Here is a 17,043-nt window from a genome sequence, read left to right on the forward strand (position 1 = left end):
CCAGACATCACCTCTGTCTTTCTCCCCCCAAAATAAACCCCCAAGCTTTTGCCAGGTTGGAGGTAGACAGCTGCCCAATGACATGGAATGACGGAGAGTAACTAGAGATTTAATTGCTTCTCAGACAGCTTTCACCAATGCTTCTAATTGTAGCCCTCAACCCCTTCCCCATTCTGGACCTATCTGATGCTGCCAGTAACCCATTCTTTTGGGGATTCTGCACTGCCAGCCTAGAGATTCTTTCTTGAGTCCAAAAAACTGGCTCTAAAATTTTGTTGGTGTCGCCTCCTACTTAAATGCATTTTTTCAGCCCACCACCTTAAATCGGAACACTAGTAGTGGTTTTAACTTTGCTGTTTTCTTTTTCGTTTTCTTATACTCCTCCTTATCTTGTTAGGCTCTCTCTTATTTTCACATGTTCCAAAAATTTCCTCCACAGTCTGTTGTTGTAGTTCAGTTTTCATCTTTGCTTTGATCAATTCCATCTTGCTTGAATTATATGGATATACGAAGCAGAAGCTTTATAAATTTTATCTTTATTTCTTGCAGTGTATTTTTAAATGATGCTATCGCATTGCTTGTAGAATGCTCTAGTATCTTCCTTACATTTAAAAATACCATGCTGTGGGCCTCGTTTTTCCTTCCTGTGTTCTCATCCATTTCTATTATTGGTCCCCACATGGGTGAGTGGGTCTTGAATTTTTTCTCCTCATGTGTATCCTATTGGAATTCCATCCTCAGGATATAGGTAGAACATTCTGAGGCCATGGCTCGTTCCATTAGAGCCAGCTTGTTTTCTTCTCAGTGTCTGTGGAAGCTACTTTGATGGTCACCAGATACCTGCGTCTGATTTTGGACTTGGCGGGGCTTCTTCTCTGGGTCGCCAAGACGTTCCCACCTTCTTCCGAATCCTGCTCCCAGTTGAGTCGGGAAGAGTACCGCCATCTTTCTCGCTTTCTGGTTGGCCTCTGGGAACAGCTGCTGTTTAATTCTGAAGGCTCACACCATCTCCCCATCCCACAGCTTGTTCTTCACCTCCTCCCAGTTGTTCAAGCCAGAGTCTTTGGGATCAACCTTGACACCTTTCTTGCCATCTCTACACATATCTAATCAATTGTAAAATCTTGTTAGTTTTAATTCCTAATTGTCCTTCATATCTGAAGTTCTTCTCCATCTCCATGGCCTTTGTCTTCTCTGAACCTTAGTATTCTCTTTTCATCCAAAGTTTCCAGACTCCAGTCAGAACTCCCTACAGCTGTTGAAGTGAGTTTCTAAAAATAAATATCTGGTAAGTTTACTTCTCTGCTTAGAACCCTTGAGATGAAGTTCACAACTTACACAGGACAGAGCCTTGTGTGATGTCTCTTGTTCTCTCCTTTAGAAAATTTCCCTCTTACTAAACATGATCCAGACACATTCTCTTTTGCAATTTTTTGAAGGCTTTGTGTACTTTTTCCTTTTAGGGGGGCAAGGGAGCTTAATTTGATTGATTGATTGATTGATTGATTGATTGATTGATTGATTGATTTTTTACTGTAAGTAGTAGATTGAACCCAGGACCTCACGCATGCCAAGCACGCACTTTACGGCTGAGCTGTACGCCCACCTCGGCCCTGTATGCTTCCATGCCACATCTCCCTTTGTGTGCTTTTCACACTTCGCTGCTTTATTTATCTCGCTAACTGCAAGCCGTCCCTTGTGGCTAATACCTTCCTCAGGAAGCTTTTCTTTTCCTTCTAGGTTAGTTTCTCTGTTACACGGTCACATAACGCCTTGCACCCCTTACATCTCTTCTCACAATTGCACTTAATGAGTTGTTTGTATAATTATTTGTTAATGCTTTTCCACTTAGCTGTACGCTCTGTGAAGGTAGATTCAAGTATTCAAGCATCTCCTGTTTCTCACAGTATCTAGCATCCATGAAGTTACAATGTGGTCTATTTAGATATGCTTTTAATTTAGATTTCATATTTCAAAACATTGAACAGAAGCTTTCAAAGGGTTTGAGAAATTGGTGGTGATGGCAGGCATTCTTAGTGTTTTCTTCCTTTTTTAATGGTGGTAGGTCTAGTGTTCGAAGATTCAGTATCACGTTGACTTTTTAAAAAATAGTTTAAAATTACATTTAAGAAATCTCTTTCTCTATATTTCCTCTATTTTAAGAGATTGGGTTTTGTTTTCAGTTTAGCATGTGCTTGAAGGTATAGAATTAGGGAAATTCTGAGTATTTAAAGTTACACAAATCCTCCATATTATTTCTGGTATGCTTTCATAACAGTCTTTATTTGGGCTATGAAGAAATATTCTTTCACTGTATTTCCTTTTCATGCACTCATGATTTTTTTTTTTTTTTTTTTTTTTTTGTAATAAACTCAAGGCAGAACAGGTCTACTATGGGGAGAGTGAATCTTACTCTTTGAGAAAAGAGAATATCGTTTTCTGGTGTTGATAGGTTTGATATTGAATGAAGTTTATCAATAGAGCATAGTTGTATGCTTAATAAAAAGATAAAAATCATGAAGCATTTACTCTCTTTTGAATGTGAGCAGTTCGTTAATTGCAAATGTTTAGTTATTTCCAGGCATGTATCCTGGGCACTGTGCAGCTGTCAGCAAGCATCCCATAGCTTTATTGGGGAGAATTAGTTGAATATATTCCTATGACTGACCCTCAGCACTAGCAACAATTGAAGGAAGTTAGAGGAGTCTTCAGTTTATTTAACTTCAGTAAAATTTGCTAATACTTACCTACTGAGGGCAGTTTCTCAACTTTTTTTTTGTTTGTTTGTTTGTTTGTTTGTTTGTTTTGCTCTCAGGAGCTTTTTAGACACTTTTCATCCTAATTCATTATCACTCCCTTAAAGTTTTAATACCACAGATATACTGTGTATCTGTTTATGTGCTGTATCTATGTCTGTGATTTATGGGTAAAGAGAGTAAGATTTTTCACGGTTCCCATGAAACAATTTTCACCCCCTTGGGGGATGGTATTACCCTTGTTGAAAGTGCATGACCCAGAGTTAGTTTTTGTTACTATGATACCTGTTTCATAGCACTATTCTTTTCCTGTCATTAATCATTTTAAAATTTTTTTAATAGACTTTATTCTTTTAGAGCAGTTTCAGGTTCACAACAGAATTGAGTAAGGAATACAGAGTTCCCACATGGCCCTCCCACCCACATATGTATACTCCCCTACCCTCAACATCCCTCATCAGTGTGGCATATTTGGTACAATCGATGAACCAGCATGGGCACATTATTATCAACCAAAGTCCATAGTTTACATTAGGGTTCACCCTTGATGTTGTACATTCTATGGGCTTTGACAAATGCATAATGACATGTAGCCACCACTATAGTATCATCCTACATAGAGTAATTTCATTGCTCTAAAAATCCCTTCTGTTCTATCTATTCATTAATAAATTTTATAAAAATCCCTAATAGCATGTTGCTATTATAGACCTTAGGGACTTGGGGAAGCTGACATAACCTTGTACATTCATATGACAAAATATTTGAGGAAAAAAGCTCTTTTGTATATCTTACAATTTTTTATTCTTTTTTTGTAGATTTCATAATAAAAAGATAATGGCCTACTGACGTACTTAACTTTTTTTCAGTCACACTAGGCTTATAGTCTTGGTCCTCTGAATACCTTTCTTATCAAGTCATCAAACCATACTGTTCTATAATTTTTACAATAATATAAGTTATCAGGGCAATGGAAAATATGTTTAATATCTTCTCTAATGTCTACTTTTTCATATTGTGAGTTCCATTTGTGTATCACTCATGTGCTAGATGTCTGTATAATAGGAAGTCATTCACTTAATCATTCAAGTCTGGTCATGATAAAATAAAACCAACAGGACACAAGACTGAATATTAAATTACCAAACAAAATAACTGCTTAGCTGATCACTCGTGATGAACACGTCTACTTCCTCAAACAAATTGTAAGTTCACAGTGAGTATCAGAGGAGACTGCATTTGCAGGAGAAGCAGTTTGAAGGACTCATTTGAAATGGTACCTAAGATACTTACTTGATCAGAGTGGTGAAAAGAGAAGAAAATTTGGAGTCAGGAGAATGTAGAGATTGAGCTGAATGCCCTTGAGTGAAATATATTACTGCCGAAATTTTAGATTCTTTATCTGTGAAATAGGAGTAGTAGTTGCTCATTTTACTGCACTGGATTGGTGTAGCGATAAAAGATGATAATATATGTGAAATTTCTTTTAAAGTGCCAGAGGTTATTGCAGCTTCTATTCTATACAAAATTTTTAGTTTTACTGATAATACTTATATAACTATTGATCATTTTGAAAGACATTTCTTGGGAAATAAAATTAAAGTGCAAGGGACTTTACCCAGGGAACATTTCTTGGTCTTTTGAAGTATGATATAATACGTACAATAATCAGCCCTTTAATTCTTTGTCCATACATGAAATTAATATGCTTCTGCAAATGTGCATCTGTGGGAGTATTTTGAGGAAACTGAGTGTTACCTCTTAGCAGAAAAAAAAATCAAGCAGTTTTATAATGTATTTTCAAGTTACAACTAGTTCACTGGGAAGTCAACGTTGAGAAAATCAATCATTTGAACATTTTTTTTCCTGATTTGAAACATTGAAGTTATAAAGAGAAGTGAAAATCAACTATAGATAAAAATGACAGCCCCACTAATAGAGGATTCACTGAGAAAACATGTTAGCATGCCATTTTAATAAGTTATTAGGTTATTCATGTAGTAGGTACAGCTGATGTGTTATTTCCTAATTCTGCAGCTGTCTTATCTCAAAATAGATGTTACTTGAGTAAAATCGCTCTATTGCTCTTGTTTCCTGACAAAGATGTGCTGCTCCAACATTGTTATGAAACGCAGTAGCAAACACTCTCCTATGATGCTAGTGCTCTGGGGACATTTGGGTCAAAGATAGATGAAGCACTTTTTTTTTTTTTTTGCAATTATGTATTCCTAAAGTTTATGTTAAATGGACCTTGTCAATGATTTCATTTTAAAAAACTGAGGGAATTTCACTCTTTTTAGGTCAATCATATTGACATACAAATGCATATATCTTAACGTATATTTCTTTTAAACATTTTGTGTGTTAGTTTCTTCAAAGTAATTTATACGTATCAAATATTGAAGACAGTTAACTTTTAGAAATAATATCAAGTTGTCATTGACTTTTTTCTTTCCAAACATTTAGTTTCCCGTTAATTTATTTATTATTCATTCATTCAACAAAATTGTGTTAAACATTTATTATACGCCAGATACTACCTAGGCACCAAGAGACCATTAATATGAGTTACATTGCTGTGGTCTTGAGGAACTCACCAAGTAGAAGGAAACCCATTTGTGTAATAAAAATACGAACACGATGAGTATTTAATAAAATCTTATGTCTTCACAGACAGATAAGGACAGTGCGTGTGCACATGTGCATAATAACAGCAGCAGAAGAAATGATAGAGATAGGTTCATCTTAATGTTGGAAAAAAAATTAAATAACTAGAAAATGTATAATCTGTGTCGGCCTGGGAGGGTCAGTGAAAGCAGGAGGTGGCTGGTGTATAATGGATGCGTGAAGGACTTGTACGGGAGGGGGTGTGGAGATGGTTGAAAAGCAGCTAAGGGGAGAATGAGACCTCTGTGCGGGAGGTAAGGAGGGAGGGACGACAGCAGCCTCTGATCACAGTGTAACTTCCCTGATGACACAGCCCTGGAAGGCGCACTCGAGCCCTTAGATTGTGTAGAGTAGCAGCTTGGATTCTGAAACCGCAGAACTTTTACTGCTGTAACTTACCAGTTGTTAAACTCTCTTTGTGTTTGGAGGAAACAAAACACCTCTATCAAATGTGACTGTCATTCTCAGAGTTGCCATTGGCCAGGAGGTTGCTTTAGGTTAAAATTAGTTCTGATTTAATTCCAAATCAAGTTCTCCTTTTAGTCGAAAGAATATTCAAGTTACATAAACAAAGACTAGCTCTAATGAAGTCAATCTTGATATCATGGAAGCTTTTAAAAGGATTATCCTTTACGGATTTCTTAACTCAAATTTGTTTCGGGGTTGTGATCTTATTTTATCAGAGTACAGAATTCTCACATAAGTCATAAGCTTTCAAGAAATTTTCTCACTAATGAAAATGCTATACCACCTTGGTAGAAGTACTAGAATGGGTCCCACTCATCTTTCAGAGGTATTTTTGAGCTGGAATCTAACCATTCAGAAAATGCTTTCGGAGGTGAAGATGTCTATTTGCTTGATCAAAAGAAAATTTGACCCCCGTTTCTTAAAAACTTGAAGATAATAGGCTAAGGAATATCAGGTGTACAACCCACAATAATATTTACATTACATTAATAAGCATAGGAGAAAAGGCGGTCCACCTGGTATAGACGCCATGCAAAGACGGCGCCTCTGAAGATGCTCTAAGATACTACTGTTGATCAGTACTGGAAATGCCACTTTTCAAGATTGGCTTTATTGTTCTACAGCTGAAGTTTCATTTTTCAGAAGGGTCTGGACTTCTAATCTGGACTCTTAATATATTTCAAAATGTAGATGAAATACATTTAATACCATCATGCAAAATAGAACAAAAGCTTATTTTATATAATGAATCCTGTAATTAGTTCATCACAACCATTCTATTGGAGTGTCAGTGAAGGAGTTATGATCTTGTAAAATGGGATTAGGCAACCAAGCTATTAATAGGATCATCCTGGACTCTTCCCATATGGTATGTCCTATGTTTCATATTTATATAGAACTGTAATTTGTGGATAGTCGATATGAGTGCTAGTGGCAAAGGGCTTTAGACTTGAGACTTATCAAATGATTGCTTATCCTCCTGGACACGCTGGGGAACTTTAAAAACAGAGTTGTAATTCCAAGTGCTGGGCTGCTGTCTTTGGAAAATGGGTAGTCTTCTCCAACGGACACTAACCTATCTCATCCCTTAAGATTTTTTTTTTTTTTTCCCAATGTCTCAACTCTGGCTTCTCTCAAAGCCCTGATACCAACTCCTCACGGGGAAAATTTTTGTGGTAAAGATCCTGTTTTTGTTAACAAATCAAAGGTCGATCATGGAGCCACAGTGTTTCACGATGTGATGTTTCAAGGTCTCTGTGTCCCCTGTCCTGGTCCTACAAGGCAACGAGAACCTTTGGGCTTGGGGTATTGGGAGCCAGGATCTGGGAGTGACTAAGCCCTTGGGCATATCTGGAGACTCCACATGTTTTTCTTTTTCCCTAAGAAACAGTGTCTCTAAGTAAACAGGGAACCTAGGTAAAAACTATTAAGAATAATGTAAATTGAAATTTAAATATTTGAACTTTAGTACATTCCACTGAGTGGCCTGTGTCACAATAAAGAAAACACCTGTCTTTTTTGTCAGCACTACAAGTGCTGTGGGCGTGGTTAGGCTGAAGGGCTCTTAGACGCCAGAGATTTAAAGTATCAACTCAGCTGACTGCCTTGGAAACTTCCTAGCTGAACATTTGATTTTCTTCTCTCTATGAAGTTTCTGTTTATTCTCTGTTTTCCTGGAACCCACAGCTGCCACATCACGCAGACTGTTTCATCATGCTTAATTCTTGATGATTCCAATTCATTTCTGAGTGGAAGAGTTCAGTGGTCCTGAGTTCAACAGAATAGCAGCTCTCTTTGAATTTTAGATATGTGTATTATATTAACATATAAATAAACACTGTGGATATACATCTCAGTTTTGTGATACTGCCAGGGAAGTTGCTTTGTGGAGCGTTTTCAGGGCAGCCAACAATATACCATCTAGGGATGAGAAAACAGCTGGTTACCCCTCATAGACAAAGCTGATTTTCTGTGAACTGATAATAGAGTCTCACATGGCTGATAATTGTTCTTGAGCCTTGCTTCTCAGCCAGTTTGTTACCTCTCTGTAACTGTTTTGTGATATTTTTTGTGACGCACAGTGACTTCTTACTTTAGTGGAACAAAATTATTATTTCTGTTTACTTTCATTTCAAATTAGATCATAATGGAAATCTTCGGGTGTAATGAGCTTTAAAACCTAGTTTCTGTAAAAATAATTCATTTTAACCTAAATAATAAAGACCTTAGTCTCGGTAATGTGAATTTGGGTATCTCAAAGAAATAATAACTGGCTGAAAATATGTAGAAAACGCTGCTTTCTTTTATAGTATTGTAACAATAAAGCAAACTTTCCCTTCTGTTTTGCCAAATGACTCCGTATATACAAGTCCATTCTAAATACTGCAACATTGAAACTGTACTTGACCAGATATCAGTCTTGCTGAAAATGCCTTGAAATATTTTTCAGAAAACCACTTTGATCAGAGTCTTTTTTCAAACTGGACATGCCTGCCATTCCATGTCAGTCTTAAGCTCAAGTATTTCTGAAATATTTCTTCATTGGCTAAAATGTAGAAATAGTTTAGAGTTCTCATGGAATCTCATTTGGATATTGTCACAATTTGCTACTTTACAAGTTCACCAACTTCGTTTTTGAAAATACCTAATTGTTTAAATTTGTTGGAAAGTTTTATCTCGTGCCTTTATATATTTATACATTTGTTTACCTATTTATGTGTGTATGTATGCATCTACTTCCAAAATTAGAAGTAATAATATCTGCTACAACCAACTGAAAATAGGTAATGAGACATCACGTGACTCTTCCTTGTATGTAATAATCCTTTAAATATTTTCGGTATCTGTCTTCTTTTAGTCCTCTTTTCTTTAGAATTAATATCTGCCCCCAACTTCTTCAATTAATCTTTAAAAACAGGCTTTTACCTTTATGATCCTTTGAGAATTTTATGTATTATAGATTACTCTAATTATGGATTATTCGAAGCAGGATAAAATGAGAAACATAGTATTCTGAGTTTTTTCTATTGCTTTTTCTGTGATTGGTCAACGTCACTTTTCTAGATTCTCCCAAATAATAATTTCCTCAATATCTAGAGCCCCACTAGTTTCTAAAGGGGATTGTAGCCCCCTCTTATCCATGGGGGATCCATTTTAAGGACCCCCCAGTGGATGCCTGAAACCACGGACTGTATCAGACCCAGTATATTCTGTGTTTTTTCCTATGTGTACATACCTATGATAAAGTTCAATTTATAAACTAGGCATAGTAAGAGAGTAACAATAACTAATAAAAGAGAATAATTGTAATAATGTACTGTGATAAAAGTATATGTGAGTGTGGTCTTTTTCTCAGAGTGTCTTATTGGACAAATTTAAAGCCTTTTGCATCTTAATTAAGCACTTATCATGCACTGTAGACTTAAATTTTGCAGTATGAGGTGCGACAGCAAAACTAGCATGGATTTCTTTTTTCTTCTTCTCTATTTCACAGATAGAAGATTCATTCTTACCATGGCTCTTAGCCACCTTGGCATTTAATTTTTTTTCCTTACTGAGTTGAGAACGTTCATTCTAAAGGAAGCACCTTACAGCTTTTCTTTGGCAGATGTGAACTGCCAGCATCACTACTCTTGTGCTTTGGGGTCATTATTAAGTAAAACAAAGGTGGCTTGAACACAAGCACTGCGATCCCAGGACAGCTGGTCTGACAACGTTGTTAGTCACTCCTAAGTGCCTGACAGATGGGATACACTGAGCAAAGGGATGGTTCGTGTCCGGGGCAGGACTGAGCAGGACATTGTGAGATTTCCTCATGCTGCTCACAGTGGCGTGCAACTTAAAGCTTATGAATCGTTTGTGTCTGGAATTTTCCATTTAATCCTTCCAGACTGTGGTTGATGGACCTCAGGTAACTGAAGCCACAGAAAGTGAAACCAAGAGGGAGCTATTGTAGACCGACTTTGTTTTAAGAATAAGGTGCCGTTGGGTAATTCAGCAAACAATTGATCTGACTCAGGGGTCTCAGACTTGTAGTTACAGACAGAAAAGACTTTTCTGAAATAACCTTTCTTGATTGCCCTCTTCTTCCTCATGTGCTTTTCAGTGAGTTAAATTTGTCCTGAAGTTTGTCTCAATTCTCCTGAGACACCTAATGAACATACTCTGACCAGCCAGTACCTTAGTCTCCCCACATGGTGATTCACCTCAGCTCTGCTCTGCGTATCTGGTGCCTCCTTCCCTCTGTGGACCTGCTCTGCTTCTCCGTGCATGCGGCCACTCACCAGCCAGCCCTCCAGGTGACACAGCATCCGCTGGAGACACACAGTGCATCTGAAGCCAGTGTGTTTCAGTATCAGGTGAAAACTTCTCAGGGAAGTCACTGTGGCTTTAAGTTAAAATCTGACTTGTGAAGTGCATTTCAAAGAGAAAGAACGTCTGCTTCAATGCTGAATAGCCCTTTGGTTTGCCCCAGCGTTGCAGGCTGTGGCCACTACTTTGTATTGTTCATTTCTGATGAAGTTGAAAATCGTCAAGTGTTTAGGGCTCCTCATGCTTTGAGGGTTTTGAAAAATTGAGTCTCACCTGAATTTTCCTGACCTAGAGTGTGTGTTTTCACTTGACTTACAGGAAGCATTGCACTGAGTCCGTTGGGATTTGACATGAGAATCCTTTAAATGGGCTCATTATGAAAATCTCACAAATCTGAATAAACTCAGGGTCTTCACATGACCACTTACTCGTCATACAGATTTATGCAAAATCCGTTGGTTGGAAATTTAAGGTGTCAGACGTTTCAGAGGACTTGTACCTGACAGAGTTCAATTGAAAAAAAAAATCAGGAGCACACTGTGCTGCAATAGCATCTGCCTTCGGAATTTGGGCACTTAGTTGAACTTGACATTGGCCATTTGACCTCCTCAGCATAGAAAGCAAGTTCCCCTATGTGGGAGAAGCTCTTGGAGCACTTTTTTCTTTCTTTCTTTTTTTTTAATCTCCTATCTTTTGTCCCTGTATGCTTTTCTAGGTGGCTAAGAAAATTCATGATCTGGGGTTCAGTGTAATTATTTAATATACACCTTTGAATCATGAGTGGGGGAAAAAAAGCTTACCTTTGAAGACTATGCCGTTATAACCCCCTGGTACTTTACTTAAAGCTTAAACTTTACCTGGTATCGACCCATCTTTAAGTTGAGGGTGAGGAACTCAAATCATGACTTTATCTGGGTTCTATTTGTCCTTTCACCTCTTGTCCAGTTTGAATACCCTCTTTATCAGCCGTCGGCTTTTTAACTCTGCCTTCTTGCTCTTTGAATCAGTCCCATCCTTAAGAAGTGTGCTGGTTTGAGAAGGGCTCTTATAAAATACCTTTCTTTTGGGAAGAGAAGTCCTATTTTGGCTATTTAAATTTTGAATAAAGGGAAAGAGCTTTTGACATAATGTAATGCAGCTCCTTTGTCAGGATCTGTTCTCGCTGTGGTTGTGCACTGTCTGGGGCAGATACAGTGCTCACAGACCACGTCTATACTGGGACTCACCCACTGGTACAAGTAGACTGTAGCTTGACCTCTTTCTAGAGTTGACCATTGCTCCAGCAGGAAACATGGGTACACAAAGTGCCCTGGGTGAATAGGGCACTCATTCAGTCTTTGCTGAATTAAATTGAAGAGGCTTTGTGCCAGTGTAAGATCTTTTCTGTAACTGGGATCTTGACCCTTTCATGCTGTTGGTTGACCTTGCTTAACCTTGATTTCTGGCACCTCTATAATCTTTGGCTTCTGACTGCTGGCCCGACCTTGCTTTAATTCTAAACTTCCCTCATGACTCCTGTTCCTGGTCTCTCAAGTGTCTATCTGTGTATGACTATCCTCACTTTCCCGCTGTCTTGGTGTGACATTCTAGGAGAAGCCGAATTAAAATCCTGTAGAAAAGAAACAGACCGTTGTTTTCCTTTGCTCTTTTACTAGAAAGTTGGTTATGGAAATAGTAAATTTTTTGTTTCACTGGAGATTTTGAATATTTCAAAGAGTGAAAACCTCTTAAGAAAAGAAGAAAGCCTGAAAATGTTCCAAAGTATAATAGATATTGAAGGCAACAAGCTCTGTTGGGAGTTATCTTAGAAACACAGATAACTCCCTGGCAACTCATTTTGCCCTCTACCTGAGATTCTTCAGCTGGCTTCTTTGTTCTTTCGTCTTTCAACCAGTGTCTTTAGTAAGGCTTCTATTCCCAGAACCTGTCTGCTCTGTGGCTGAGGGGTGTATATTGCAGATTAACATGTATGTACAATTAAAGTCAGCTTTGTCAAGAAACAACGGAGGTGGCTGTTTCATACAGCCAGGCTTCTAACCAAAGTAAACTTGAGAAGTTTTAAAATATGCGATGTTGATTCCTCATGTCAGTCAAACTGACTGGTTGTGAAACATGCCAAATAACATTATCACTGATTATCACACTCTCGATATAAATATCCAGGCGGACTGAAATACAGAACTCAGGCTCTTCAGGCACATATATAAAAATAGACTTGAAGCATATTAAGTCAGAATTAACCTAAAAATGCCACTGCTTCCCACTTCACAACACACCAAGTCACAACTCTTGCTCTGTTAACTCCACTGCTGCGGCTCTGCTTTCTGTCTCGAGTTCCTGCCTCTCTGAGGACCTGAGCGCCCTGGACCCTCCGTCTGTTCTCTCGGCCCCAGACGCTTGTATTTGGGGCTCCTTCTACGTGCAGTCTTTACCCCCGTCTACTCCAAACTCGCTTAGCTAATTCCTTCTCCTTCTTCTGATACTGCTTCTGATTTTCTCTCACCTTCTTAGGCAGCAACTAAAACACCCCTCCCCTAGAAATTGTTCCTTGCTCCCGTGGGCTGGGTTTGATAGTCACTTCATTGTCCTACAGGATCTTATGCTCATTGGTATCTTAGCGTTGATAGCACTGCTGTCTATTTATAGTCATATCTTTCTGGCCTACATCCCCCTCTAGAAAGTTTCTAGGACACAAAGGATTGCCTGCCTCAGTGCCCCAGCGGCATAGGTAAGTTTTAACACCAGGCAGAACAAGCCTGAATGAAGTCTCTGCTCTTGGGTGGCTTCATGTCTAATGCTTTTAGTATCATCTTGCTTCCTCTAAGGCAGGATTTCTCAGCCTTAGAGGCTGAGATCCTTAGGGATGGGTCATTCTTGGTTGTGGGGGCCAGTCCTGTGCATTGCAGGATTTTAGCAGCATCCATTCATCTCCCACACATTGCATCCAAGCAGCCCCTCCCACTCCAGTTGTGACAATCAAAAATGTATTCAGAAGTTGCCGAGTGTCCCTGGGGAATGGGAAGTCAGGCTTTCCCCAGGTGAGAATCACTGCTCCATGTTTATTTGTCACAGTCTTTACAAATGTTACATTTCTTCAAAGCTATTGAAAAAATGTACCTTTTAAATACTATCTTCTGGGAAAGCAAGTGCTTATCTTTCCCCCTGCTGTCCCACCCCCTGCTACACTTCTGTAACAGGTGCTCGAAAACGTTTGCTGTGGGGGGTGGGCGTAGGTCAGTGGTAGAGCGCGTGCTTAGTATGCATGAGGTCCTGGGTTTGATCCCCGATGTCTCTGTTTAAAAAAAGTTTGCTGAAATTATTGAAAAAAAAACGCCCGGGAGGAACACATTTTTCAATCATTGGATTGCTTTTTTGTTTGTTTTGTTTGCTTCCTTTCTGCTTCAGTGGGAACAATGTGAACGTTTCTCGGCCCTATCCCAAATTCTGCAAATGGCCCATCATGCCCGCCAAGAGTGATTCCCGCTCTTGCTGGCTGACTAGTCTCACCTCGGAAGGTTTCTCTTTCCATCTTGAGGGACTCTGTCAATCCTGTCAATCTTTTGTCTCCTCTGAGCTTTGGCCTGTGTTGTCTTCTCTGTCTGGAATACACTTCCTCCCGCTTCACCTGCTCACGTGACTTAGCATGCTTTGGATTGAAAGTTACAGAAGTTCACATTCAGCAAGCCTTGGGAAAAGAGGGGTTTGTTGGAAGCGCACTGCAGCAGCTCACATGACTGTCTGAGGGCAGGGATGGCCCAGGTCTTAGGGACAACTGGCGCCAGAAACCTAAATGCTGCCTGGGCGCCTTCCTTGTCTCTGTCGCTGACATCAAGTTCATCTCCTTCTCCTACAAACTTCCTTCCTCCACATGCAGAGAGCAGCCACAGCAGCGCCCTTGAGTCTCCGGCCGGCGTTAACTCTTCTCTGACCAGAGAGGCCTTGAGTCTCCTATCTTTGGTTTAGTCCCCAGAATTGGCTCACGTTAGATCAAATGTCTATGCCTCCTTGGGCCAGCTCGTGCTGTGGGCTAAGCTCATGTGAAACAGATGAGGCAGCACAGAATCCTTTCCGAGTTTTGTGAGCCACTCCACCAACTCCCGTGTTGTCTACTACACTGGCTAATTACTTCCAGTCCTTCAGGGCTCTTCTCTGGTATCATTTCCTCAAAGAACCCTAATTACAAGCTCTTGTAGCGCTTTGCACTTCTTCCTAACACTTATTAAGATTATAATTACTTTTTTATGGGTGTAATTTGTTTGCCATCTCCCTTCCCCACGAGAATGCAAGTTTTGGGAGTGCAGCAACCACGGCTGTGAGTTCTGTGTTATTTTCAGCAGTTAGCCCAGAATCTTGCTAAGAGTATGTCTCTGATTCGTAGTTGAGTGTAGGAATGAATTCCCGGACTCAGTCAGAAAATTTCAGGACTCGCATGTCATTCATAACAGTGGTGAATATTAGAGAGGAGGTGTTCAAAGATTCCAGATTAGTATCATCTAAAGGAATCTTAGTGGATTTCATATAACTAACATACGTGCTGTCTACACCAAGAGTATGACTCATATTTAAATACTGCTACTAAGGGGTTATATGTCAGAAGTGCTTTGCAATTTATTTAACTGTCAGGTAGCACCAATGGGTTAAGGGTTATGGTGTGAATTAAGAACAACATTCATTTTATCCTTGCGAGAATAGATGTTAAAGAATGGAGGAGAAGTCACCTATGGAAATAATAAGGTATGCCACATAATCTGATTGTTTACCAACTCAAAGAAATAGTAATAAAAGAAAGAAAATACAAATAAATTAGCATGGTTCTGAGAGACTATTGATTGTAATCCCTCTCAAATCTGTTAGTTGTTAAATCATTCACGTGATATGGATAAGTTTAGAGATGAAAGTTATGGAATGATGAATTAGACTGTATGAAAATTAAAACCTTTGGTCAGTTAACAAACACCACAAATAAAAATACAAGAAACAGACTTCAAAAAATATTTATGCTAGGTAACAGGGTAATAGCTTAAATACATTAAGAATGTTTTACAAATCAATACGGGAAAAACCCACAAACACTTTTACAGGGTGGTGGGAAATTCACAAAGGAAGGAATACAAATTCCCAATAAATAAGTAAACATAGAAAAATTGGTTCCATTTCACGATTAACTTGCTAAAAGCGTAACAGTGATATATCTACATACAGTTAGCAAAGATTCTGTATACTAGGTGATAGCTAATTACGGTAAAGAGACACAGGAACTAGTTCTGAGGAATGTAAATTAGACAAACTTTGAACAAAGCAGTTTGGAACTATTTTATAAGAGCTTTGCTTTTGTTAAGGAAGAGTTTATTTTATTCACTGTCATTGAGACCAGTAGTGATTAGTTAGTCCAACAGCTGGCTTAAGGAGGAAACTGTAAAATTGAAAACTGGCAAAAATATACATTAATTCGCTGTTAGGGAGTGCCAAGGCCTTTGGAGATTATTCCTCTGAAGAGTTTTGCCTTATCTTCCCTGTATAAACACTCATAATCTAAATTTCTTCTCTAAATTTCCAGGTTGGAATTCAGGAATCTAAGATGTTTGTGGAGTAATCTGTGTGTAGGACATTTCCAGGCATCATTTTCCCCATTCTTCTATATATTTTTTCACTCACACCTAACTCCTCAGAAATGTTTTTTTTTTATTTACTTGTGAATCTTCCCAGAGCTTTCACATTCAGATCACATCAGTTTTTATAATAGTTAATTGAATTGTGTAAGTGCACTGACAAGTACAACTCATATAAACATATCTGGGCACACACACAACCGATTTCTTATAAGTACACAATTTAATTAGTAGGAACAAGTAGTCATTAACCAAAAGTATGCTGCTCTTGGTGTTTGGGGAATCCACTGATCACAGACTAGGAATGGAGGACATCGTATAATCCAGAATTGTCTAGATGGAAGTTAGTGCAGAGAACGTCCACTGTATTTACTATTACTTCAGTCCTGAAGGTGCTGAGGACAGTGGTACAATCACTGCATCTTGTCCACAGCTGTATTTCTAATGCCTATAACAGGGTCTGGCACAAAATAGGTGATAACCTATTTTTTAGGTAGAATGAAGGAAGAAACAGAATGTTTGCACTCTTTCTTTCGGTAATTTTTCACGTCTATAAAACTAAAGAAAAATTCAGACCTATGTCAGAGACCTATGTTTGAGGATGTTTATTTGAAGTTCTTTTTGACAGTTTAAAAGTAGCCACAGAGTTGCTCAGTGAAGCATTGGTTGTAATAGTAAAAGATGGAAAACATCCTAAACATTCAACAGTATAAAAATAATGAAATTAATCATGGTAGTGTCTGACAAAATATTATAGTCATTAAAATGATTTGTTTTTTAAACATTAAAAGTCCAAGTCTCCTTTTTCAAAGAACATAGAAAGTGCTCAAGACTTGATATATATCTTTTAATTATAGTAAAAACTATATATAGCATTACCCTAATTTCTAAAATATAGTTATTTATATATAAATATGTCAAAGCCTGGAAGGAAAAACACATTACTGTTAACAGTGGCTTAGTTTGGGTTGTGTGTAGTTTTTATCTTCTTCTTAAAACCTGTTCACAGGTTTTACGTATTTTATAGTCAGAAGAAGACAGCAAAGTTTAGGGTCAGACTGATTTTTCCCTCAGGCAATGTGAAGAAATGGATTAGCATTTAGTTAGGAACGCAGAAAATAGTCAAGACAGTGCAGCTGAGACAACAAAAGCAATTATGAAGGATTATAGTCACTGGGGAAGAAAAATTAAGAAAATGATAGGGAAAAAAAAAAAGACTGTGTTCCAAGAAC

The 17,043-nt window shown here is 38.4% G+C and overlaps 1 protein-coding gene across 1 annotated transcript in view; it reads left to right on the plus strand.

The window, feature by feature from the left end:
• TAFA2 (TAFA chemokine like family member 2) overlaps positions 1-17,043 on the plus strand; it is a 439,465-nt gene that overhangs the window by 330,911 nt on the left and 91,511 nt on the right. The gene's annotated exons all lie outside the window — the stretch shown is intronic.

The sequence above is a fragment of the Camelus dromedarius genome, chromosome 11 (genome assembly GCF_036321535.1).
Source record: "Camelus dromedarius isolate mCamDro1 chromosome 11, mCamDro1.pat, whole genome shotgun sequence".
Classification (NCBI taxonomy): Eukaryota; Metazoa; Chordata; class Mammalia; order Artiodactyla; family Camelidae; genus Camelus; species Camelus dromedarius.